Source organism: Zeugodacus cucurbitae, chromosome 2 (assembly GCF_028554725.1).
Source record: "Zeugodacus cucurbitae isolate PBARC_wt_2022May chromosome 2, idZeuCucr1.2, whole genome shotgun sequence".
Lineage (NCBI taxonomy): Eukaryota > Metazoa > Arthropoda > Insecta > Diptera > Tephritidae > Zeugodacus > Zeugodacus cucurbitae.
Window position 1 is genome coordinate 16,269,515 of NC_071667.1, and position 27,753 is coordinate 16,297,267.

Below are 27,753 nucleotides of genomic sequence, written 5' to 3' on the forward strand. Positions count from 1 at the left end.
ACTTGCTCTCAGTTTTGAGTTCTTCAATTATTTTTCTTTTCATTCAGATACTTTTGGTATTCACGAAAGCATCACGTAATATCCCCATGCTTTTAATCATTTCGCATAGATTATTTTCAAACTATAAGATCGTCATAGTCTAAAATATATTTTTCTTACTTTGTCCGAATATCTTTTTCTCTTTCTGCGATCATTAACGGATTAAGAGTAATAGATTTACAAAAAAATACTGTTTCCGAACTCTTTAAATGTGTCCTCTTCCTTTTCTACCCCAAGATGAGATTGATGGAATCGTATGAGACTTTGATAGAAAAGGCGGATACGAAAAATTCTATTTCTTCATTATTTCTTGAAATATTTTGAGACAGCATATTATGTTCAATTTACAACAAAAGACCAAGAAATAAAAAGATCCTGTTAAGGGCAAGAAAAATGTTATAAGATATAGAAACAAGTTTCTCTAAAAGAAGCCGGTTCTTGAAAATCGGAAAATATTAGAAAATGCCTGACGTAAATCCTTCCCAAGCTCCGTGAAGAGAAATAATATTCAATTGACATAAGATGTAGAAAAAAGACGTGCATAGAAGATTCAAAAATCCTCAAGTGCTTTTCTTTTCCAAAGACCATGCGGACTTTTGCCTTCCTTACTTGTTATTTCCCAAATAGTGTGACAGTAAAATCAATAGCATATCCGCACCCGCGACTGCAAGCACAACTAGACACTGGCGAAAAGACATACTTTCCTGCTGCAAACTAAAAAAAGAATGTGCATTCAACCAGCTCGTACTAGTATTCTCATTCACGACACCAACATCAGGCGTTTGGAAATTTTTTCACGCCAACACTAGTTGGTGGAATGTTGCAGTTGCAGTTGTCAGCATGTGGTGTTTTTTCTTATATTCGATAGCATTTCACTTTTTTTTTGGAAATTTCTGCACTCAATGCGCCAATGCAGCTGTCAACTGAAATATGGTTGATTTGTATTCGGAGAAATATGTGCAAATGTTTGTGAGCTCTAAAATGTTGGTATGCTGCTGTCATGTCGAATTCTTTGCTTTGCTGATTTCTTTTATGTTCTTATGAGAGTTAAAGAAATGAATTTGAAAAAATTCATACAATTTTATTAAAATCGAAATATGTATATGTATGTCCATATATTGACTACTAGGGAGCCTCAGTGAACTACAATTCATATGAGAACTTAATGCAATCAAATATTTTACCCAAGGAACTCTAAAAAATATAATAATTACAGTAATTTCAAAGACATTTTGGAGTATTAACATAAAGGAGCTTTATAGTACTAGAGTAATTAAAGGCGAAACAATCAAATCAAAGTAAGTGAGTTTTTGGGTCACTGCCAAAATGGACAAAAGACAACATTATAAACACTAAATCATAAATTAAAGTCAAATTAATAGTAAACACCCACACACCTTTTGTCCATATTTTAAATAAGAAACAGTACCCTTGGCCTAGAAATTAGAAACAATAAATGCAAATGGAGTAATAACGCCTTTCTGTCGAACGAAGTAGGATAAAATTTTCATTTTATTCACTCTTGAAGGATCAACAGTCGTCTTCTATCTGACTAATTCATACTGAAGAAATATCCATGAAACACAGTTGTCAACGGTTTTAAATTCCTCTGAAGGATTATAAATATTTGCAATGGAATTGGTCAGCAACTTCTTTGTTAATGTTTGCTCATAATTGTTTTTGGCCTCATATCACCACTCGTGTGTTTTCTGAGTCTATGAATTATCTAGAATACATTTTCTGTTTCCTTCCATTATATATATATTTATATATATTTACGTAATCGCTTACGCGATTATAGCTGAATCCATCAGAATGCGACATTCATCGCTCCGTTTGGAATTTGGTGCCATTTGGAAATTCCAAATGCTGCCAGGTTACTTTGCACTTGATCTTTACTTGTAGCGTTTGGTTTTGGTTCGTGGAAAGAGGACTTTACTTTTTAACTGCCTACTCATTCCAAAATAGCACCTGTTGGCAAAAGTGACTCTGTGTTGGATTTCGAGACTGAAATTGTTAGTGTTGTTAATGCTGGTTCCCAAGTAGACAAAATAATCTAGGACTTCAAAGGTATGACTGTCAACGGTGACGTGGAAGCCAAGACGAGAGTGCGCTAACGGTTTGTTTGATGATATTTCGTCTTGTCTTCATTCACCACCAGACCCATTCGCTTCGCTTCCTTATCCTATCTGAAAAAGTCATCAGATTAAAGAAGTCTCATGCTAGTGAGTCACCTTGTCTGAAACCTCGTTTAGTATCAAATGGCTCGAAGAGGTCCTTTTTGGTGTTGCTCAACGTCAGTTTGCATAGCAGTATTAGTATTAGTTTTTCAGGGATACCAAATTCAGATATAGCGGCATAGATTCAGCTCCTTTTCGTGTTATCGAAGGCTGCTTTAAAATCGATGAAAAGGTAGTGAGGTGGTTCTTCTCTCTCGGGAGCCAAACTGATAAGGTCCAATCAATTCGTTGACGGGTGGGCTCGGCTGGCAGTCCATCGGTCCCCCCCCCCCCCCCTTTTTTGCGGTCTTCAAACCTTTTGTCAATCACCTCATCTTTTCATAAAATTTCTGAGCATTTCCTTCCATTACTGGGAAAATAAACACACTACATTTTTGGAGCACGCATTTCATGGAAATTCTGAATTTTTTTTTTCAAGATGCTTTACAGCTATCGACCGAGGAGGGTAGAAACCCATTGCATTTATTACATAAACTGACCTCGTCCAAATTTCAGCAGAAAATCTCCAAACCCGCAAAGAAACGATTAAATTTATTCATCGTTCGAATAATATATGTTCTTATATATTGTGATGTATTTTCATATCACTTTTATGAGCTCCTGTACAAAGCTCTTACAGCTCATCAAAATTAATATATTTTTATATTTTCCCTCAAAAATGCCACATTTCCCTCATTTCAACTCATAACTCGAATATTTTCCAGAAAATATCTCAAATTCACAGACAAATCATTTGTAGCAGAGTGTAAGCAAAAACCGTTAAATGCATTGCTTTGTGTGCCATGAAAAAAACGCGCTTTGCATGAAAAAGGCAACTCAGCCACACACCCATACACGCCTCAAACGTTATTGTATTTTTTCACTAATTCCACTTTAATCCGCCAAAACTGTGTCAAAATTGGCAATAATGGCAACGTGCCAACACTATGCAATAAGGACTGCGTGAAAATTAAAAAAATGGACCAACTTAAATACACAATAGAGGGAGGCCGATAGGACTTGCGAAAAAAGTGCATGTCTATGTATCTGTAGGTGCGTGTGTATTTGCGTTTCACAAAAAAAATTACAATATTTTAATAGTAAATTATTGCGAACAGTAAAAACTGCGAAAGTTGTAACAATAACCAAACAGCGACAACAACACGGTTAAATCAAAGTGCACAATGCAAACGAATACGAAAACAACAGCAAAAAATGCAAAAAAAACCCCAAACGAATGGCCAAATGAAAAGTGAATTCAGAGCGGATGATTACACTACGGCCCAAACGCAAATGATTGAGTGTCGCCCAAAAGCAAGCATATTGAATAAAACACACACTCACACATGCGCACACATAGTCCACACTGGTGGCAACAACGTGAAAAAAACTGAAATATGTGCAACAACCGCGAATATGAAATGAGCATATGACATGTGGATATTTCCCCTAACATGCACATGCCTAAATGCACGATTTTTTGCACCGCCTATTGCTGCTGTCGTGACACGTAGCGCCGCCGAGTCGAAAAAACGGGAGGAGGCATGCAAACAACGCATATGCGTGCTGTTATATGAAACTTTTCATTAATTTTTCTGCAGTGTGTTTTTTGGTTTTTTTTTTGTGATTCTGTTGCATTGAAAGTTTAGCCAAAGCTATGCAAGACAGCGAGCGAAATACCGCGCGCACTCATGTGTCCTGCAGCGTTTTGCGAAAGTGGATGAAGTATGCGAAGGAAAAAAGTGCAAACTCACACCTCAGCGCTGGAAGAGTAAATATGCATTTCGGCAGTGGCAATTCAGGTCGGCATAGAAGTATAAATAGGCGGACAGTTTTTTTGTTGCAAATACACACGCCGACATTTTCAGAAACAGTCAATCTCATATGAGCCAGCCAATGTGAACTATGTCATTTGAAGGTTCTAAGCGTGACTAAAATCAAAAAAGGGTTGAGTTCGACTACGGCAGAGTCGGCTTCTTAAACTTAATTTCCATTAACTTGTAATTGAGTTAAATTTCGAATTTATTTTTTATACTCAAGATTATTACTTGACCCGACACCATAATTTCAAGTTGATCGATATTTTGGATATTTTATATATAACAAGTCAGTAGCCTTTTTTTAACAGATCACGCATGAGCATTTTGCATATAGCGGGTGATCCAAGTATAAATACTTTCTTCAATAGCCTATTTTTGACAGATAACACGTCAGTCGTGCCAAGCTCAGGTCAGATTATTTTTGGGCAGTATTATTTGACATTTCATCATGGAAAAACTTACGCCTTAAAAACGTTTACAAATTGTTCAACTTTATTACGAAAATTCACGTTCTGCAAAGAATGTATTTCGCTCAACTTACGGTCAACATAATCGGCCTACTGAGTATACTATTCGCAACATCATAACCCATCTTAAGGCCCAGCGTTTATTATTGGATAATATTCGACCGAATAGAAACGTTTAACAACAGTTTGTGGCCCGGTGGAATCATCGATTCATGTTTATTCAAAACTGATAGCGGTGACGTCAATGGCGACCGTTATCGCGCCATGATAACCAACTGCTTGATGCCTGAAATTGAAGGCCGTAATCTCGGTGACATTTAGTGTCAACAAGACGGCGCCACTTTCCACACATCGCATTGGATTTATTGAGAGAACACTTCGGTGAGCAGATAATTTCCTGTCTTGAGCCGGTCGATTCAGGCCTTAGAGCAAATCATAGGAAACCCCGAAATGGATCACCCTTTATAATGCAAAATCCAGAGACTCTTCTTTTAATACCTAACCCTAAATATTATGGTGCAGAAACTTGGACGATGTCAACATCAGATGAGAAGACACTAGGAGTTTTCGAGAGGAAAATTTTGCGCAAGATTTACGGACCTCAGAACATTGGCAAGTTATACGACGAAGTTCAGCGAATAAAAAGACAGCGGCTACGCTGGCTAGGTCATGTTGTCCGATTGGACGAAAACCCTCCAGCTCTGAAAGTGTTCGATGCAGTACCCACCGGAGGAAGCCGAGGAAGGGGAAGGTCTCCACTCCGTTGGAGGGACCAGATGGAGAGCGACCTGGTTACACTTGGAATCTCCAACTGGCGCCGAACAGCGAAGGAAAGAGAGGAGTGGCGCGCTCTCATCGATTCGGCTATAACCGGCTGAACGGTTCAACGCCAATTACATACATACAACCAGTTGGTAGTTTATACTCAATATTTTTCAGCTTACTAATATTGGGTGTACGTTTTAGCCGTCATGGTTTAGTATATTTATTGCTCTAAAATAGAATTTCTTTAAATGAATACAATTTTTCTTTCAAACAAAACTTATATCGGGCGTATGGCAAACGGAACCCTGTCACCTCCTGAACGGATTATGGGATAATACTGGCAGAAGATAATTTTGCCAGCGATCACCCAGCTACAAGCAAGACAGACTTTCGAGATTTCGCTGCTCCTATTTTTCCGAAATTCCAACTCGGTAGTTAAGCTAGAAAGGCATAAAGTAGATGTCAAGAAAGAAAAGTAGCAAATCAAATTCAAAAACTCTTCAAAAAACTCTTTAAAAAAATGTAGCCTCTATGCTATAGATGCTACTTCCAAGCACACTGATTTCATATCATACCAGTACTTTCTTCCTTACTTTTGTCTACAATAGAAGATTTAAGAAATATAACAAGATCTGCTGAAAACAAATTTATATATAAGCGTAAGTCTTACGCACAGTATTAATCTAGAAAAGAGCGCCAATTTTTTAAACACTTCACGCAAACCCATAATTGCAAAAAATCAACAATTTCAAGTCCAACAAATCAAAAGAAATCGACAGAGAAAATGGAAGATATACTACTGACAAGAGACACAACTCGAAATTTTGAAAAACTGATTTTCTAAAACGGCAAAAAAAATTGAAAATAGTGCTACCGAAATGGAACGAAATTCAGAAAAAAATCGGAACACTCTTCTTATTTGTCTTACTTTTTTCACGGAGCAACTTGTTTTTAGCGAAATTATGCCAATGTGCCATGCTGAAAAAGGCCCTTGAGCAAAGCTAAACAAAAAAGCCAAGGCTAACAGCGCGCTCGTAAAACGGAGCATTCACAAATAGAACGGCGGAACGCCTAAAAGTGCGCATCAAAAGAGGCAGAAAAAAGCAAAAAGCTTTCGACAAGCTTTATTGCCTCGATTCACTTGGCTACATACGAGTACTCTTCCCTAGCCATTACATACTTCTCGGCCTATTACATACCCAGCCAACTAACGCGTTCCCCCAACTTGTACGCCTAGGGCGCTGCCCCAAATTATAGCGCTTCTAGTCAAATGAACGCGAAAATTACTAGACAGCCACCAATACTTGGGCACTCGTATGATGGTGCTACACTGTGCTCACTGTTCACATGTTGTTGCCTAGTAAATCCTTGTAACCGTGTAGGGTGGCCTAATAAAAAACAAGAAAAGTTGCTCATATGCAACACATTTGTTTTCCCCTTTTTTATTGCCTACGAAATGCCGCAGCGCATTTGACACCTGCAGGCGTTTGTTAGTCTCAATAGGTACGTGGTGATGAGAAAATATGTGGGGCACTGCTGCGGGCTTTTGATGAGCTCTCAGTTATAAGGACTGTTCAAGCGGAAGTTGTGAACGCAATGGCGGAAATCAGTTGTTCGGTTGGTGAAAAGGGTAAAATCGCAGAACGAAAGTGGTTTTGAGTGCGGCAGGCAAACAGATGCAGTGTAAGAATTCAGGTTTTACCTAGACCCTTATTGCAATTTGAACACTTAATTGCTTGGTAGGTGTCAGGTGGACTAACGTAGACCTACCCTAATTGGTGCATATTGCTAGCATGATTTCCAATATTTGTGAAATGTCTGTTAAGAATTCGAGTCCATCGATTTTAATATGAATCTCATGCAGCACACTTAAAAGAAGTTCCATTTCAAAACCAATGTGTTTTAGAATTCATTCATCTCTTTTGTTCATTCTTACCAAAATACAATATTTATTTATCATGGATCTTGGTTTCTTCAGAGAATACAATAGATGAGCAAAGAACAGCCATATATAATACAAAAAATAGAATACTATCTGAGTCTAGTTTCTTCAGATAGTACAATAGATGAGGAAAGAACAGTCATCTATATCCATAAAATAGAAGACTATCTGAGTCTAGTTTGTTCAGATAGTACAATAGATGAGCAAAGAACAGTCATCTATATTCATAAAATAGAATATATTCATAAAATAGAAGACTATCTGAGTCGGTGTTTAGACTACTTGATTCTTCTACAGAACAATTTCTCAGGTTAAGATTAAGATATTCTTAACGTTACGCAAGTAGTTGAGGATATTGGATTATTTTTGTGATTGAAACAAATGCGAATAGAGGTCGCCATTGTCTTCAGTTTGCTTCTGTAACATAAATTATTGTTTAAAGAGAACAACTTTACTGTTTCGAAATAATTGTTAATGTTGTTAACAACTGTACCCAAAAATATGTTGTCAACCGATCAACCAACAACAAATATTGATTATTAAATTTTATGTTGCCTACATTTAGGCGCTACACAGCGGCCTATCATTTTTCTCTGTTCTCTCCCATGATTTTTAAATTTTTCTTATTTTTTTTGCGATTTGGATGGATTGGCTTTTTGCGTGCTATGTGAAAGTTGATTCACAGGCGGTAACAACCACTGTCGGTGTGTGTGTGTGTGTATAAGCAAGTAAGGCTTGGATTTTTTTGGCGCTCATAGCAAAGCGTATTTGCAGTTTTATTTATTTGCCATAACAGTTGAAAGGCGACAAACGTACACAAAAGGTGATGGGCATAGAACAACAAAAACAAAGCAGAAATATTGTGGCATCGGCTGGACGTGTTGAATGGTGCGGCAAACTGAAACCAATGATATATGAGCGGGCTTATGCGAGTAGTTGGGATACCACGATGAGCGAGTGGAAGCGTTTATATGTGTAGGTGTACTATATACATATGTATTTAATGTATATATATGTATTTACATGTGTATATATGCTTATTGTTATTGTTGGTTGAAACATTAAAGAAATCAAAATTTAGGAAATATTTAACTTAACTTTTATTTAAATCTTATTTTAGAACTTTTTATTTTTATACAACAACAACGCAATAAATATATTTTCCCGATTCTTAATATTTTTTAGTTTTTTTTTATTTTAATGTATTATCCAAATCAATATTTAAAGATAAACAAACGTAAAGCGTACCTCATCAATTACAGGCTGATTAAATTTACTACAGGGTTCAAATTTCGCTAATATATAGGTAAAACCATAAATACATACCTACAAATATGTGTGTATACTTTAACCATAGAGGCACTTAGGTAAGTACATATATATATGATATGTGATTTACGTGACTTGAATTTGTTAACAATTTGTCACAGCCATTGCGGGACGTCGAATATATTTAGCCGCTTACACATACAGGCGCACACAAGTGACAAAATAAGCATGCTATAAAATCACACAGACAGACAACACTGCGCACCTACACACAAGAGGACCCGCGCGGCTGAGGCAAAAAGTCAACACGAAGCACAGCGAAGTGCCCTAATACTTTCAACTAAAATAACAATTTATTGAGTTGCATTTATTTACGATATAAAATATATAGTAAAAACAAGTAAGAAAAGGCTAAGTTCGGGTGCAACCGAACATTTTATACTCTCGCAATTTATTAACGAAATTTTAATAAGATAACACCCAAATTTACCTATAAATTCGGCACAAAGTTTAATAGAATAACGAAAATCGTCCTATATAGTGTATGAGGGCTGAGGTAATTCCTGAACCGATTTCATTCATTTTCACCAGCTAGGTACACTATATCCAAAACTATACACGCACTTAATTTCGCAAAGATATAGTATCTCACATATTAACCAATACATATATGTAGATTAAAGCCCACCGTATTTTTGAAAAACCTATAATTAGGTACATGGGAGCTAGGAGATGTTATTATCCGATTTTAATAATTTTTGGAACAGAGACACACTATTAGAATAAAACAATTTCCTCTGAATTCAATTGAGATATCTGAAAGATTTACCAATATTTTCGGTTAAAATTTACCCTTAGGCGCTGAGTTCAACATGTCCGATATCTAGGGTCTTGAAAAGTTATAGTCCGTTTTCGACAATTTTTTCTCAAGTGAAGCCAGAGATGATATGTACTAACGGGTGATTTTTTTGAGGTTAGGATTTTCATGCATTAGTATTTGACAGATCACGTGGGATTTCAGACATGGTGTCAAAGAGAAAGATGCTCAGTATGCTTTGACATTTCATCATGAATAGACTTACTAACGAGCAACGCTTGCAAATCATTGAATTTTATTACCAAAATCAGTGTTCGGTTCGAAATGTGTTTATCGACAAATTTTGTTCAGCGATGAGGCTCATTTCTGGTTGAATGGCTACGTAAATAAGCAAAATTGCCGCATTTGGGGTGAAGAGCAACCAGAAGCCGTTCAAGAACTGCCCATGCATCCCGAAAAATGCACTGTTTGGTGTGGTTTGTACGCTGGTGGAATCATTGGACCGTATTTTTTCAAAGATGCTGTTGGACGCAACGTTACGGTGAATGGCGATCGCTATCGTTCGATGCTAACAAACTTTTTGTTGCCAAAAATGGAAGAACTGAACTTGGTTGACATGTGGTTTCAACAAGATGGCGCTACATGCCACACAGCTCGCGATTCTATGGCCATTTTGAGGGAAAACTTCGGAGAACAATTCATCTCGAGAAATGGACCCGTAAGTTGGCCACCAAGATCATGCGATTTAACGCCTTTAGACTATTTTTTGTGGGGCTACGTCAAGTCTAAAGTCTACAGAAATAAGCCAGCAACTATTCCAGCTTTGGAAGGCAACATTTCCGAAGAAATTCGGGCTATTCCGGCCGAAATGCTCGAAAAAGTTGCCCAAAATTGGACTTTCCGAATGGACCACCTAAGACGCAGCCGCGGTCAACATTTAAATGAAATTATCTTCAAAAAGTAAATGCCATGAACCAATCTAACGTTTCAAATAAAGAACCGATGAGATTTTGCAAATTTTATGCGTTTTTTTTTTTTTTAAAAGTTATCAAGCTCTTAAAAAATCACCCTTTATTTGTGTAAAGTTTTATTCCGCTATCTTCATTGGTTCCTTATGTATACATTATAAAGTGAAGGAATCAGATGGAATTCAAAATTGAGTTATATGGAAAGTTGTCGTCGTTATGAACCGATATCATCCATTTTCCTGACGTGTCATCAGGGTGTCAGGAAAGTATTATATACCGAATTTCATTGAAATCGGTGGAGTAGTTCCTGAGATATGGGTTTTGACCCATAAGTTAGAGATGCCACGCCCATTTTTCATTTTGTAAAAAAATCTGAGTGCAGCTTCTTTCTGCTATTTCTTATGTAAAATTTAGTGTTTCTTACGTTTTTCGTTAGTGAGTTAACCCACTTTTAGTCATTTTCAACCTAACCTTTGTATGGGAGGTAGCGTGGTTATTATCCGATTTCTTTCATTTTTGGGGTGTACAAGGAAACGGCTGAAGGACACGACTGCAGAAAGTTTGGTTTATATAGCTTTATTGGTTTGCGAGTTATATACCAAAAACCTATTTGAGGGCGGAGTCACGCCCACTTTTACAAAAAAATTACATCCAAATGTGCCCCTCCCTAATACGATCCTATGCTCCAAATTTAGATAGATAGATATATAACCATATATCTAACTCGTTTAGTTTTATGACTTACAAACAACCGTTAGACGAACAAAACTAAAGGGTGATTTTTTAAGAGCTTGATAACTTTTTTTAAAAAAAAAACGCATAAAATTTGCAAAATCTCATCGGTTCTTTATTTGAAACGTTAGATTGGTTCATGACATTTACTTTTTGAAGATAATTTCATTTAAATGTTGACCGCGGCTGCGTCTTAGGTGGTCCATTCGGAAAGTCCAATTTTGGGCAACTTTTTCGAGCATTTCGGCCGGAATAGCCCGAATTTCTTCGGAAATGTTGTCTTCCAAAGCTGGAATAGTTGCTGGCTTATTTCTGTAGACTTTAGACTTGACGTAGCCCCACAAAAAATAGTCTAAAGGCGTTAAATCGCATGATCTTGGTGGCCAACTTACGGGTCCATTTCTTGAGATGAATTGTTCTCCGAAGTTTTCCCTCAAAATGGCCATAGAATCGCGAGCTGTGTGGCATGTAGCGCCATCTTGTTGAAACCACATGTCAACCAAGTTCAGTTCTTCCATTTTTGGCAACAAAAAGTTTGTTAGCATCGAACGATAGCGATCGCCATTCACCGTAACGTTGCGTCCAACAGCATCTTTGAAAAAATACGGTCCAATGATTCCACCAGCGTACAAACCACACCAAACAGTGCATTTTTCGGGATGCATGGGCAGTTCTTGAACGGCTTCTGGTTGCTCTTCACCCCAAATGCGGCAATTTTGCTTATTTACGTAGCCATTCAACCAGAAATGAGCCTCATCGCTGAACAAAATTTGTCGATAAAAAAGCGGATTTTCTGCCAACTTTTCTAGGGCCCATTCACTGAAAATTCGACGTTGTGGCAGATCGTTCGGCTTCAGTTCTTGCACGAGCTGTATTTTATACGGTTTTACACCAAGATCTTTGCGTAAAATCTTCCATGTGGTCGAATAACACAAACCCAATTGCTGCGAACGGCGACGAATCGACATTTCACGGTCTTCAGCCACACTCTCAGAAACAGACGCAATATTCTCTTCTGTACGCACTGTACGCATTCGTGTGGTTGGTTTAATGTCCAATAAAGTAAACTGAGTGCGAAACTTGGTCACAATCGCATTAATTGTTTGCTCACTTGGTCGATTATGTAGACCATAAATCGGACGTAAAGCGCGAAACACATTTCGAACCGAACACTGATTTTGGTAATAAAATTCAATGATTTGCAAGCGTTGCTCGTTAGTAAGTCTATTCATGATGAAATGTCAAAGCATACTGAGCATCTTTCTCTTTGACACCATGTCTGAAATCCCACGTGATCTGTCAAATACTAATGCATGAAAATCCTAACCTCAAAAAAATCACCCGTTATAATACTCTCTTTAGCAACTTTTGTTGCGAGAGTATAAAAAACAATAACAAAGGCCTAACACCTAACCACTTCCAATCTATACGAGTATAACATGTACTACTTATGTTGATGATATCGATGAGATATGTTGTTGTTGTTGCTGTAGTAATGCTTGTGAATTGGCTTATTGTTTACTTGATTGGTAGTCGGTTAAGTAATATAAATAAAAAAGGAGTGTGAGTTTCGAAATGAGCTGAGAATAAATAATGTGTCACCAGCAACACCTTTTACCAGTAGAGATGAGATTATTTTTGTATACTCACCATTTGAAAGCAAAAGACAGATCTTCCACATACAAATTGTAGAAGGAACGTGTTGAAATTTTCACTCTGACTTTACAACGCGATTTTAGGTGCAGGATCAAATTTTCTGGGGAATTGAAATCCACAAATTATTGATTACTGTTAAATTCGCGTATTTAAAGTAACTTTTAATCGATTTAGAACTGATTTCATATTATGGACCAAAAAAGTTTGATTATTTCCATCTAAAATTGGAAAAACCGTGTTTTTTTTTCATTTATCGGGCCTTCTTAGAAGGCTTATTCAGGAATTATTAGCCTAAATCGAATAGCTTATCTAAAAATTCTTTTCCATCGCCCCAGCTAACATAGAAATAGGTAAATATCAACTTTTATGGAGAGAAGTCCGCTGAAAATTTTGGGTATGGACCTGACGGCACATAACAATCCGGTATGACATTGAGATCATTAGCCTTACCAACAGAGCCGCGAGCGCAGCTTTTTCAGTTTAGAAAAAGATGCAAAAGAGGTTGGGCTTGTGATGAACGAAGACAAGACAAAGTATCTGGAGGCCACACAAACAGATTCCTCGCTTTGTATTTATCGGAACCACCATAAATGTCACCAACAAACTAAACCAGGAGATCATTCGCAGAATAGCTTCTGTCAACATTTGCTACTTTGGGATCGGTAGGCAATTGAGAAGGTCTCTCTCTCTTTCGCCAAAAAAAAAGCAACATAGTAGCTCATCAATCCGATTCTATTATACGATGCAGAAACATGGAGATACTTAGAGCAACATCTGTGGAGACGTCGGCTTGAGAGAATAGTACCGATGAATATGGAAGCATGAACTGTATGAGATCTACGGTGATAGGAATATAGTAAAGCGCATAATAATCCAACGAATACGCTAATTAGATCATGTCGTACGCATGGAAGACTCCCTCTTCAGTAGAAACTTCCTTTAATAAGAGACAATGTCCACAATCATGGGTGGACAACGGAAACAATGGCGGCCACGCATCCAATCTATCTGCATAGGGATCTGTTTGCACTTGAGATGTACAACTGGCGTGACTTCACAAATGTTCTCAGCCTCGACCGATCCATGGTTATAATGTCAAAGAAGAAGAAGGATTAGGTTCTAATCAGCAGAACTTGGAAGACATTAGATCTTATCATAATTGAATTTGATGCGGATACATAATGACCATGATATTCAAAATCACTCAGCACCAAAACAAGATCAAATCAGTTTACTATCTTCGCATAACATGGCAGTGCTGTCTTTTTCTACTCTCAAGAATCCTTCCTGGCGCGTATCTGGGCTAGCCTAAGGGAAGTCTAATCAACTTAATTATATAATAACTTAATAATAATTTATTAAGTGAGGCAGTGTTCATCAAACATTCCCATCAAATGTCCTCACCTTCAGTTTAGAAAACATAAATTAGATAAATATTGACAAAAAAAAATTATTATTATATTATATTCTAATGATTCAGTTTACTTTCCCCATCAATTAACAACGTAAAAGGTGTTCACCAACACTGCAACAATTTAAAAACAAATTACCAATGTCACTCAACTTCACGCTGCCATATTAGTATAGCTTCGTTGTTGTCTACTTTTAAAAACTTTCCGCTTTTTCCCATTTTCCATCACTTTCACGCAGTTTCCAATAATTACGCGACAACGCTTGACACACCTTACTAAGTGTACTTACATCATTCGTGGGCGTCTGGTGGTGGGCTTGCTAATTTGCGACAACAAAGCGGATAAACTTTGATGTGCATGCCCACAAAGTGACGAGCAATTAAATAATTGTTATGAGAAAGAGCACAGGAAGAAGAATATAAATGATAATGGTGTTTGGCTTTAAAAGGAAATTTATTAGTGAAAGGTTCTGAAATGTAATACATTTTCGAGCATGAGGCCTTCAATTATTTATCGTATAGGGAGATCCTTAAATATTTTCTCAAGTATTTTTTTCAGTTCAGTTTTACCCTGTCAATCAAATTAAAGTCGAAATTGAAATCTTCTCTACTTGATTTCCGCACCACCCTAATATATATGCATCGGTAAACTGCGTCAACTTTACACAATTCATTTTAAACAACGGTCTACTTGTACCAGCAACATCTTCAAGTGCTCTTTAACTCCTCAAAACATTAATAAAGCAGCTTATTGTGTGTATTGTCGACACCCTTTTGGGAATTCAGCTATTGTGTTGTCATGTGATACTTTGCTACATATACGAGTATGTATGTATGTGCTTACAATGTATTCGGGTAGACATGTGCATAACAGCAACAAGTCTGCGCCGAAAACTTTGAACTTGGTAGGCAATATAAAAGAAGGAAGCCATTAAAAGCTAAATAACGGAAAGCGTGTCGTAATGACAACGAGAAGGAAATCGTTAAAAAATCTAATTTTTAGTAGAGTGGCTTGAGGCAATTGGCTGTGCTTTAATATATACCGAGATTTTTGTTTTGATAAAATTTAAGAAAATGTTGATATTGTAGATTGTAGATTTATTTATTTGTTTATTGTTTTTTTTTTTTATAAAAGGAAAATTTGGTACAAAGGATCGCACTAGGTTGGGCATATTTGGATGTTTTTGTTTTTTTTTAAGTTGGCGTGGACCCGTCCCAAATATATATATACACCGCAAGCCAATCAAGTTATATAAACCAAGCCTTCTGTAGTCAATTCCCTTATTTACCCCATTACACACTATACAAATATGGATCGGATAATAACCACGGTCAACTTCTACACAAAGGTAATGTTGAAAACTTCTACAAGTTCGTTAACTTACTAATGAAAAACACTAAATTTTACAGACGAAATGGCAGACGGAAGGTGCACTCAGTTACAAAAAGGAAAATGGGCGCGCCCACTTATGGGTAAAAACCATATCTCAGGTACTACTCGACCGATTTCAATGAAATTCTGTATATAATATTTTCTTGCCACCCTGATAACACGAATGCAAAATGGAAAACATGGTGGCGAAATCGGTTCACAACCACGCCTACTTGCCATATAACTCAATTTTGAATTCCATTTTATTCGTTCACTATATAATAAGTATATACATTAGGAACCAATGAAGATAATGGAATAAAACTTTACACAAATACTGCATTTGAGCTGTGACATCACTTGTGGAAAAATTGAAATCGGACTATAACTGTTCAATGCCCCTGATATCGAATATGAAGAACTCAGTGCCTAAGCGTAATTTTTAAAATATGGGTAAATCTCTCAGATATATTAATGTAATTCAAAAGGAATATTTTTTCTAATAGTGTGTCTCTGAAATGTGTGAAATGGTTGAAATAGGGTCACAACTTCCCTTAGCTCCCATGTACTTAATCATAGATTTTTCAAAAATACAGTGGGCTTTAATTCACATATATCGGTTAATGTGTGAAATATCTGAGCAAAATTAAGTGATATAGTGTACCTCGGTGGTGAAAATGAATGAAATCGGTTCAGGAATTACACCAGCCCTCATATATTATATATAATGATATTCATTATTCTAGTGGACTTATAAAATGTTCGATTGCATCCGAATTTAGCCATTGCTTACTTGATCCTACTTGTTTCAACGAATAAAATTTCAATTTTTTTCTGTAATAAATCATAGAATCATCTTTATTTCGATAAATATTTAAACAATTTTTTCTATCAGCAAATATTAAGCCTTTTAACTAGTGATGCATTATAAATAATTAATTATTTATTAGAATTTTTCCATTCACTATTGGCCAAATTTAGCGAGAAACCGCTATATTGGACTGTGAACTGTGCCGTTATCGCATTTAATTAAGAATACAACTGTTTATTCGTTTGAATTTTGCTCATAAATTGGAAAAATGTATTGCTTTCACAATTCTATAATATTCAAATTCAAAACCGTCACTTTTGGCCAAATTTAGCGAGAAACCGCTATATTGAACAGAGAAATGTGCGATTGTTTACTAATCGGATTTAATTAAGAACGCAGCTGTTGCCTCATCAAAATTTTTATTGAAATGCATGTATATTTATAAATTAAATATATGTATTTATAAATATATTTATAAATTAAATATATGTATTTATAAATATTATAGATTTTTATTTTTGTAGTTATAAAAGGATTTGCAACAGTTGCACAGTTTTACGTGCAATAAAATATTAATGTGAAATCATAAAGTTAAATCGCTGTGCTGCAGCGCTGCTATTTGCAGCATTAGCAAAAATCTTTTATGGCGCCACAATATTATTGAATGAATTAAATAAAAACAAAAATAAAAGCAAGTATTAAAGTAATTTTAAATATCAGAAATTTGAAAATAGCCAACAGCATTTCATAGGTTATAATTTAAAGTTAATTAAAGCGAAAAAATCGAATTGAAGCTGAAATGGCAAAAAACTCCAGTTATGACAATAAAAAATAAAGGTTTAAATTTCAACGCAATTTACAATTAGCAATACACAAATAACAGCAAAAATTCAGATACAAAAATATAAAAATAAAATAATTCCCATTCGTCATATAAAAATATACGAGTATGTACTAGACTGTAGAAAATGGCTTAAAACTATTCTCACTAATTTTGAAATATTAACACAAAATTATTTTTTAAATAAATTTTTTGAACTTTGTGATTACGCTTCATTGAATTCCAACCATATGATATATTATAAGAAAACCATATCCTCTGAATTTCATTAGACTATTCGAGAGACTTACCAATATTTTTGGAATAATTGATCACAAGCACTGAGGTACATATGATCGATATTTGAAGCCTTGAGAAGTAGTGCATAATTTATATATTGTAAAGTAAACGATTCAGATGGACTTCAAAATGTGGTTGATGTATTAAAAAAAAATATTAAAAAATAAATCTTCCAAAAATACTCATCCCTTGAGTGATCAGACGAACGGATAAACAGACATCCGGATTTCAACACTACTCGTCAAACTTCTATGTCAATTCTTTCGGCCCGGAGTGCTGCTAATATTAGCAATAGTTGATATTAAGAATCTGTAAACACAGTAATAACGTTGAAAATTATACGAAAATTCGCCTTAAATTCTGCAAAAAATAGTATTCTCATACTCACCACGAAGCGCAACGGTGTGGTGTTGTTTCCAAAAGGAACACTGCTCCTCTTTCATCTTTGGATGTTTTGGTTAGCTGAATGTGGTTGTCTTTCTTCAACATACATTTCCCAGTGCTTTATATGGTATCTGGTATTTTCACCACTAACTGTTTTCGTTTTCACCACTCTTACAATGACAATGCATACATTTCAACTCTTTTCCTACAGGGTTTCTATATTGTACTGTCTATATTTGATAGAAATTTACATAGTCAAATGATTGTTTGCTTTGGACATCACGTTTATTTGCATGACGCAGCTATAAATGCATTAAGTATTTTTCTGTATTGCGAAATATTTGAAATATGCGCGAAATTTATTTTTCATCAAATTGGCATCTGTGTATGGACTATACATATTTTTACCTATGCACGTTTGCCTGCGGGTTATTGATTGAAAAATAGTAGAATATCAAATATTTGTTAATAGCAATATTAAATATTATCGTATATATGTACCTGTCATTGTATTCAAATGTTTACCTATCAAACTGGAAGTGTATTAATTTTCCATATCAAAAGGAGCTTCACTTGATTTATCACAAAATCAGTGTTTGTATTTTGTTGAAAATCAAAACATACAGGCAGGTTTTGTAATACACTTCCGATTGAAATTCAAGCAATTTCACTTTCAATCCGATATTTGGTGTATTTAGTGTACTGAATGTCGATGTTATTCCACATTTTTTTAATATTCACTTTCACTCGGATTGCAGAACCTGCCTGATAATTCGCTTTTAAAAAAAATATTTTCATTTTTGAAAATAATGTTCATGGAAATTTTGCCATTACATCGAAATTGATTCAGTTCTCCTAAAATAACAAAATTAATGTTTTCCACAAGTAATAGCAGTCATTTAAATTATTTGGAGCCGTTTTATACAACAAATATGCTTATTCACCTAAGAGTATGCAATGTGTGAATATATATCAGAGTATACCAAGCTACATTTGATGTTTAAATTTGTTTGTTAAATGTTTAAATATTCAAATGCATATAAAACAAGTAAGGAAAGGCTAAGTTCGGGTGTAACCGAACATTTTATACTCTCGCAATTTATTGCTATATTTTTATTAAGAAAACACACAATTTGACCCATATATTCGGCATAAATATATTTCACATATTAACTGATTTATAAGCTATTAAGCTCATCGTATTTTTGAAAATCCTATAATTAAGTATTCTCATATATTCATATATAAGGGAAGTTATGACCCGATTTTAACCTTTTCTGGTACAGAGACACACTATTAGTAGAAAAATATTTCCTCTGAATTAAATTAAGAAACCTGAGAGATTTACCGAAATTTTCGGTGAAAAGTTACCATGGCGCACTGAGTTCTTCATATTCGATATCCGGGGACTGAAAAGTTATAGTCCGATTTCGACAAATTTTTCACAAGTGATGCCACAGATCATATAGGGTATTTGTGTAAAGTTTTATTTTGCTATCTTCATTGGTCCCTTATGTATATATTATAAAGTGAAGGAATAAGATGGAATTCGAATATGAGTTATATGGGAAGTTGTCGTGGTTGTGAACCGATTTCGTCCAGTAAATATTATTTCCATTTTCCATTTTGTAAAAAAATCCGAGTGCAGCATCCTTCTGCAATTTCTTCTGTAAAATTTATTTCTGACGTTTTTCTTTAGTGAGTTAACCCACTTTTAGTAATTTTCAACCTAACCTTGGTATGGGAGGTGGGCGTGGTTATTATCGGATTTCAACTATTTTCATGGTGTGTGGTGGGGTACGAAAGAGAACCGACTGCACAAAGTTTGGTTTAAATAGCTTTATTGGTTTGCGAGATGCATACAAATAACCGATTTGGGGGCGGGGCCACGCCCACTTCACCAAAAAAAATTACATCCAAATATGCCCCTTTCTCGTGCGATCCTTTATTCCAAATTTTACTTTTATAACTTTATTTATGGCCTAGTTATGACACTTTATAGGTTTTTGGTTTTCGCCATTTTGTGTGCGTGGCAATGGTCCGATTTTGCCCATTTTCGAAAGCAACCTCCTCAGGGTGCCAAGGAATACGTGTTCCAAGTTTCGTTAAGATATCTCAATTTTTACTCGAGTTATCTGTTGCACGGACGGACGGACGGACAGACAGACAGACATTTGGATTTGGACTCGTCTCGTCACCCTAATCATTTTGATATATATAACCCTATATCTAACTCCTTTAGTTTTATGACTTACAAACAACCGTTATGTGAACAAAACTATAATACTCTCTTAGCAACTTTTGTTACGAGAGTATAAAAAACACATTTCATATTGGAAAGTATAACTTGATTTCGAACTACAACCAAGCTCACTTCTCATGTAGCACCGTTAGGACCCTCAATAGCTTTTACAAAAATGGTTAGTTCCAGCATGAATAAGGGTATAAAACCGAGAGTGCGGTAATTCCCATACATTTTCATTTCAGTTCAAACTGGAATAACTTATAATTTTCAATTCAGCAAATAGTTAAACATTTTACATTATCAAGCTTACGTACTTCTTATATACATACATCAGTTTTATATATAGGTATGCATAAAATATTTTATTTTTTCCTGTACAAAGCGGCTTAAAATACAATACATATTTAAAAACTTTACTTGAAATCATGAAAAATTTACTAAAAATTTCGGAATTTTGTAATATGTTAGGCGCAAAGCTTTCAAGCTATTTATTCATGTAGTACACATACATATATGCATATATTCATGTATAATTTATGTTTAGTTTGCACTAGGCAAAAGCATACTGCTTTTAACTTTTACCAGCTACCATAAAAGTATGCTATAAATTCAAAATATGCTTGCCGTACAAATATACAGTTATATATGTTTATATATTCACATATGAGCATATATTCGCATTATATATATGTACATGAGTAAATAGTTGTTTATATATAAGCCAAAAGCTGGTTATTAAAAATATGGTAATATTGATTTCTTGCCTAGCTGCATATATAGCAAATGCATGCAACAGGAAGTATTGCTGATATTTGCAACAGAATTTGTAGCAATATTGCCATATACAGATGTGTTAGTTGAAATGCACGAAAATATTAAAAATACATCGATAAATACTACAGAAACTAATTTCAGCATAAAATCTGTAAATTTAAAAAATAATAGAAAGCTGGTCATAAACTACTTACTAAGGGATAAGCCATTGGCTTAACTGTGCTTATAGAAGATCTGCAAAGTTAAGCTTCAATAAAATGAGGATGATAATTTTCACCAACTCTGATGAGAATTCGAAATTCGGCTGTTTAGTATTTATTTAAAACAAATTTTCTTTCTTCCATGCATTGAATTTTAACACTGTTGCAACAGATGCGTAGTACATATTAAACTCATAGCCAGGACTGTATGCAAAGACGTCCAAGTTGAGAGAAAAGTTAGAAACTGTGATCGTTGATATCTTATTTTTGAAGTTCAACGTTTGGAGCTACATCAAGAAATCAAAGTAAGCTTTAAGGTACTTCCTTGCGCTGAAGCTCTTAAGATATCGACTACAACAAGATTAGGATCTGTAAAAATCTTAAATTCTAAAAGAGCGTTTATCGTTTATCCAACTTATGCTGGAACTGTTTCTAGGTGATGTCTATGCAAAACTTCAGTCCGGAGAAATATGTAATTTTTTCGTCCGTAAGACCAATGGTTCCTTTCTTGCTCACGTATAAGCGTTAATCGACAAGGAACTATAACCGCAATGACATGGGGAAGAAAATTCCAGGGTAACATCATTGACATCGTTTATAGCCTTTTCACACTGCCGGCTACTCGATAACGGATCAGCTGTTAGCGTAGCGTGAACAACAACTCAAAGCACGTATATAAAATTACAAATACGGCCTTTGTAGCAGAGTTGCATTTCATTTTCAAGTCGATTAAAATTCAATTAAAAATTAATGTAGAAAAATTTGATTTTTATTTTGTATGGTAAATTGATCTAAATCCGCGTTTTAATCGAGCAGAGGGTAGATAATTGATCAATTAGCTCTTTTGTGAATAGGCTATTAAGATAGTTCGCTTTGATTTATAGAAAAGTCCATATTCACTAAGAAATCAGCGATTTTATCACCAAATTTCTTTTCAAATTAACTTTAACGCGGATTTGGCCGACATGCGGCTGGGCGATCTTTAGTTTCTGTGTAATTACTGCTCATGCCATGATCCGCTTACCATAATAGGTATTTTCCGTTAATGTATTGCAATTGTGGTATGAGACGTCTCGGCGATGTCAAATACGCACCTCGTAAATTTTTTTTAGGAACGTCGTGAACTAAAAGTAAATTTATTAACGATACAAACCCTTATGTCATCTATTAAATAAGTCATTTCTGATATAAGAATAGAAAACCACCGAAGTGTTAGAACTTAAAAGGCAGCCGAGGTATTTTTCCATATCCCTCCCTGATCCCGAAATAAAAACAAAATAATCAAAATAATTTGGGTCTTACAAAGAAACCGTTATATATATATGCCTTTATAAACATAAAAAAAGAAATATCCTTTACTAATTTACGGTTGAGAAAAATAAAAAAGAAACTATTTCAACACGAATACATATGAGTAGATTTGTGCCGAATCGGAAACGCATTGGCATGAATAAAGTAAACACAAAATCGAACAATAAAATAACAACAACAACAAAAGTTGTACCCATGTTCATACATATGTTGATGAACAAAAACTAGCAGAAAGTAAATCCGGCGCACGATTGAGCAACGAGCAGCGATGAAACAGAGCGTAACAAGCTAATACCGAAACGCGTAACAAGAAAATGCAAGGATTTACGCAAAGATATGCTTCACTTACACCAACAAACACACAGACATACTAACACAAACGCGCAGCATCGAACAACAACGCTTTGCAATTGATGGGAGCAACTGTCGTAGAGGGTAATGGAGAAGAAAAAGAAATGGAATTCGGTGAGTTGGCGGAAAAAAGGATAAAAGCCAATAAATGTGTGCCGCCGCCATGATGCATTGATGCAAGGAAGTGTTTTCAATAAGCCAAGCGACAATATGCACACACAACGCCGAACCTTTGTCGACTGTTGTGTCCCACAAGCACCAACCGTTTGTGTCTATTGTATCTGAAAAGAAGAAGAAATGCATGTAAGTGTGTGTGTGTGTATGTGCGTTAGCAGCAGGAAACCGTTGTGGTAAACAATATTTTGCAGTTCATTGAACGAAATAAGCGTGTAGCTGATAAGGTAAAATAATTGTTTTTGTTGTAAATACCCGCCACATACTTTTCTTAATATTGTGCACACACACTCGCATATGTGAGAATACCCAAGCTGTTGAGGAGCACGCGTTCGGAAATTTATATGCGTTAATTTCTTTGAAAAGACCTGCAGGAAATTTGTTTGGATCACCAATATATAATATACAGACTTTGCCACCGAAGCACTTAGAATGTATTAAAATGAGTAAGGAAGGGCCAAATTCGGGTGTAACCGAACATTTTATACTCCCAATGTAATTTTATTAAGGTAACACACAATTTGACCCATAAAGTCCAATCATCGTATATGGTATATATAGTATATAAGGGTTGATGTAATTCCTGAACCGATTTCACCTTTTTTTGCTAAGATATTTCACAACCGATATATGTGAAATAAAGCCAACCGTATTTTTGGGAAACATATTATTAGGCAACTAGGGGAAGTTGTGACCCGATTTTAACCATACCTGCTTCACAAGATTTCCTCTGAGTTACATTGAAATATCAGAGAGATTTTCCGATATTTTAGGTGAAAAATTACCTTTAAGCACTGAGTTCTTCATATCGATATCCGGGGGCTTAAAAAGTGCGATTTCGACAATTTTCCATAACTGAGGCCACACCTCAAATACAGTATTTGAATATTAAGCGAAGGAACCAGATGGAATTCAAAATGGAGTTATATAGGAAGTAGGTGGTTGTGAACCGATATCGTCCATATTCCATTCATGTCATTAAGATGTTAAGAAAATATGATGTACCGAATTTCATTAAACGACCGATTTTAAGTAGTTTCTGAGATATGATTTTTGACCCATAAGCTGTTTGCAAATATATGCCAAGCAAAGGCACAATAGTATAACCACCTTACTGAAGTTTTATCTGAGAGTATCGGATATTTATAGACCCCAAAAGATAATAAAAATTTTTTTCCAATCATCAACGGTATTCTATAATCAATATCATAAAACCCTTCAAGCGACTAACAACTGTTTACCTTTCTACTTTGCTACAATTTCCTACAGGGATTAAACATAATATTCACATCATCGTAATTGTGGTTTCGATCAAAGATAAAGTTAAATTTCACTTGGAAAACAATTTTACACGCTTTGATAAATTTATGACAAGTCACAGACAATATGACAGCTATAGCAGCGCTGATCAACGCCGAAAAAAAGAAAAATAAAAAGCATATAATTTTAGATTGAAATACTTAACTTAAAGTAAACTGAATATGCAGTCATTTTTTTACTTCAGCATTAAATGGAAGCTGCATATTCAAGGAGTTTTTTCTTCAATGCGTCCATGTAGTCAAGAGACGCCATACTGCCAACTCGATGTCAGTCGCCAGCCGCCAGCATTTAGCGGCATTTGCCAGAAAACCAACCAACCAACTAACCACTAAATTACATGTTTACGTATAGGAGTGAGTGTGTGCGTGAGAGTAAAGTCAGTAAGCGAAAAGAGATTACTCTCTAGAGGACTTACTTAGCAAGTGTTTAAGTGAGCCGCCATCTTATAGTGGTTTTCATTTGAGCAGTTAAGGTCTTAGCAATTCAATCTGATTCAACTAATTCGTCATTTTTGATTTAAATTCAATAAATCGTCTAATAACTATATATCGAACTTCGGAATAACAAATAAAGCCGGCAATTTATTTTCTTCTTCTTTATCTTCTTGACTAGCGTAGTTATAGCCGAGTCCACAACAGCGCGACACGCATCTTTCCTTTTGGCAGTTTGGCGCCAATTGGTTATACCAAGTGAAGTCAGGTCCCTCTCCACCTAGTCCTTCCATCGGAGTGGAGGTCTGGGGCACTTTCGTCCATTCGAACAACATGACCTAGCCAGCGTAGCCGCTGTCTTTTTATTCGCTGGACTATGTCTATGTCGTCGAATAACACATACAGCTCATCATTCCATCGTCTGCGGTATTCGCTGTTGTCAATATTTAAGGGACCATAAATCTTCCCCAAAACCTTTCTCTCGAAAACTCCTAGTGCCGTCTTATCGGATGTTGACACCGTCCATCATCGGCGTACGCCAGTAGCTGTATACTCTTATAAAAAATTGTACCTTCTCTGTTTAGCTCTGCGGCTCGAACTATTTTTCCCAGCATCAGGTTAAAGAAGTCACACGATAGCGAGTCACCTTGTCTGAAACCTCGTTTGGTATCGAACGGCTCGGAGAGGTCCTTCCCGATCCTGACGGAGCTTTTGGTGTTACAGCCGTATTAGTTTTGCGGGGATACCAAATTCAGACATCGCGGCATTAAGGCGTGCTGTCGAAAGCAGCTTTAAAGTCGACAAACAGACCGAGTCGATGTTGGGACCACGGAGCGTACGAACATCAAAAACACTGGAGACATGTCGTCCATCTATCACAACATGATCGATCTGGTTGCGAGTTATTCGATCCGGGGACAGCCAAGTAGCTTGATGGATTTTCTTATGCCGGAATCTAGTACTACAGACGACATATTTCGTTCCCCGGTGAAGTCGATCAGCCTCAGACCGTTTAGCGATGTTTCGTCATGGACGCTGAATTTTCCGACTGTTGTGCCAAAGACACCTTCTTTACCCACCCTAGCGTTGAAATCGCCACGCACGATTTTGACATCGTGGCGGGGGCAGCGCTCATAGGTACGTTCTAGGCGCTCATAGAAGGTATCTTTGATCACTCCGTCCTTCTCTTCCGTCGGGGCGTGGGCGCAAATCAGCTATATGTTGAAGAACCTAGCTTTGATACGGATTGTGGCTAGACGTTCATCCACCGGGGTGAATGCCAGGACTCGACGACGGAGTGTCTCTCCCACCACGAATCCCACACCGAATTTGCGCTTCTTTATACGACCGCTGTAGTAGATGTCCAAGGCCAATTTATTTTACTTTTATAATAATGCTCACTGGGTTGTCACAGCTGGATGTCGCGGTTATGAGTTGAACTCATAGTGGAAATTAAATGCTCAAATACAGGCACCAAGAAGACAAATATTCACAAATATACATACATATATGATTTTTTTCTCCAACAAAAAAATTAGTATATTCGCTGCCTTTGGGCGCTTTCTAAATGTTTGCAAATAAATGCGAAGCAAAAGCGCACACACACTCAGTGCTTTTTTCGCAGCATATGCTGGATATTGCCAAAACTTTATTATTTTACATATGCCAGAGTTTGATATCAGTGATACGAATATAATCTTATATATACTATACACATCCATATAAACAAAGTACATCCGCATGTGTACATATATTGGCAAAAAGGCAGGAACTTTTTGCTCACTTTGCTGCTCCTCACTTATTTCTTGCACGATTTTCTATGCTCTTTTTTCGCGATATTTCAAAATTTGAACCCTCCTTCTTGCCAGCTAGGCGAACAGTAAAGTTATCTCCGAAAAATACTTTTGTCACATTGATAAATGATTGCCCTGCACATTGGCAGCTGCGTTAATGCCAACCAAAGGAATAGATCCTATTTCAAGAAGGGTGAAATGTGGTGAGGTCAGTGTAAATGTTGTAATATTAAAGAGGATTCTTCAATGTATAATATCGTAAGTTAGTTTAAGAGCACGAACAATCAAAGGCAGAATTAAGAAATGTGTAATTAACTTATATTAGGTCATGTTCACTTTAAAAATGTCGTAGAGGTATTTGATACAAACTAAAACTAAAGAGAATAAGAGAAACATAGCAGTAAAAGCAAAATAAACTATACTAGATATATACTGGATTGGTGAAAGATTTGCCGTTATAACATAAACAACACACTGAGGACCGCTGATATATAAGAATTTACTCTTGAAAGTGATTTGCAAATCGTTCACATTCAATTTTGGTTTAAAACATTAGACTTATTAGAAACAGAAGATAAGTTGTCCCAGCTATTAATTCACAGACTAATTGCCGATGTGCCTGAGGACAAAACATACATATCTGGAAGACAATTATATAAAGATTGCAAATTTTCATTTTTTTCTGTTTACTAAGAGGAAGTAATCGTCAAATCAAACATATATACAAACTCTTAACACAAAATTAAAGGAAGTTTCTCTAGACAATAATGCAAAGCCAAACACAATTAATAATGTACATTGGGTTATCAACCCTCAAAAAGTAAAACAATCATTGACCTCAGCCAAAATGTAAACAAACCTTGACCAAAGGTCATTGACCTCGACCAAGGGTTTGCTGACATTTTGGCCGAGGTCAATGACCTTTGACAGAGGTTTATTTTCATTTTGGCTGAGGTCAGTGAGCTTTGACAAGGGTTTGTTTACATTTTGGCCGAGGTCAATGACCTTTGACAGAGGTTTGTTTACATTTTAGCTGATTGCAGTGACCTTTGACGAGACGTGGCGAGGGGTCAAGTTTATTTGTAGTTTGAGGGTCATGTTTCGTCAGATTTTCCGTCTACATTTTATGAATTAACGCGAAATCAGGTGTGTTCATATTTTGAGGGGTACTGTGTCGTTCGGTTTATCAACATTTTGAGAGATGTTTGTTTGACGAATATAACGGTTAAGATGTGAGATGTCTTCATACATTTTTATAGAACAGTTTAACTTGCGCATATTCGGTTATTTGCAAAAGTACACTGTATGAAACCTGTCTAGACATGTCTTTACGTTCATTGAGTGAAGTTTCTATTTTAAATG

The 27,753-nt window shown here is 35.9% G+C and overlaps 1 long non-coding RNA gene across 1 annotated transcript; it reads right to left on the reverse strand.

The window, feature by feature from the left end:
* Positions 1 to 16,889: 16,889 nt before the first annotated feature.
* On the reverse strand, positions 16,890 to 18,260 carry LOC128919853 (uncharacterized). Its single transcript, XR_008469992.1, has 3 exons — positions 18,201 to 18,260; positions 17,797 to 18,117; positions 16,890 to 17,717 (listed from the first exon to the last, which is right to left on the reverse strand). It is a non-coding gene; the product is annotated as an uncharacterized LOC128919853 (long non-coding RNA).
* Between the last annotated feature and the right edge of the window lie 9,493 nt (positions 18,261 to 27,753).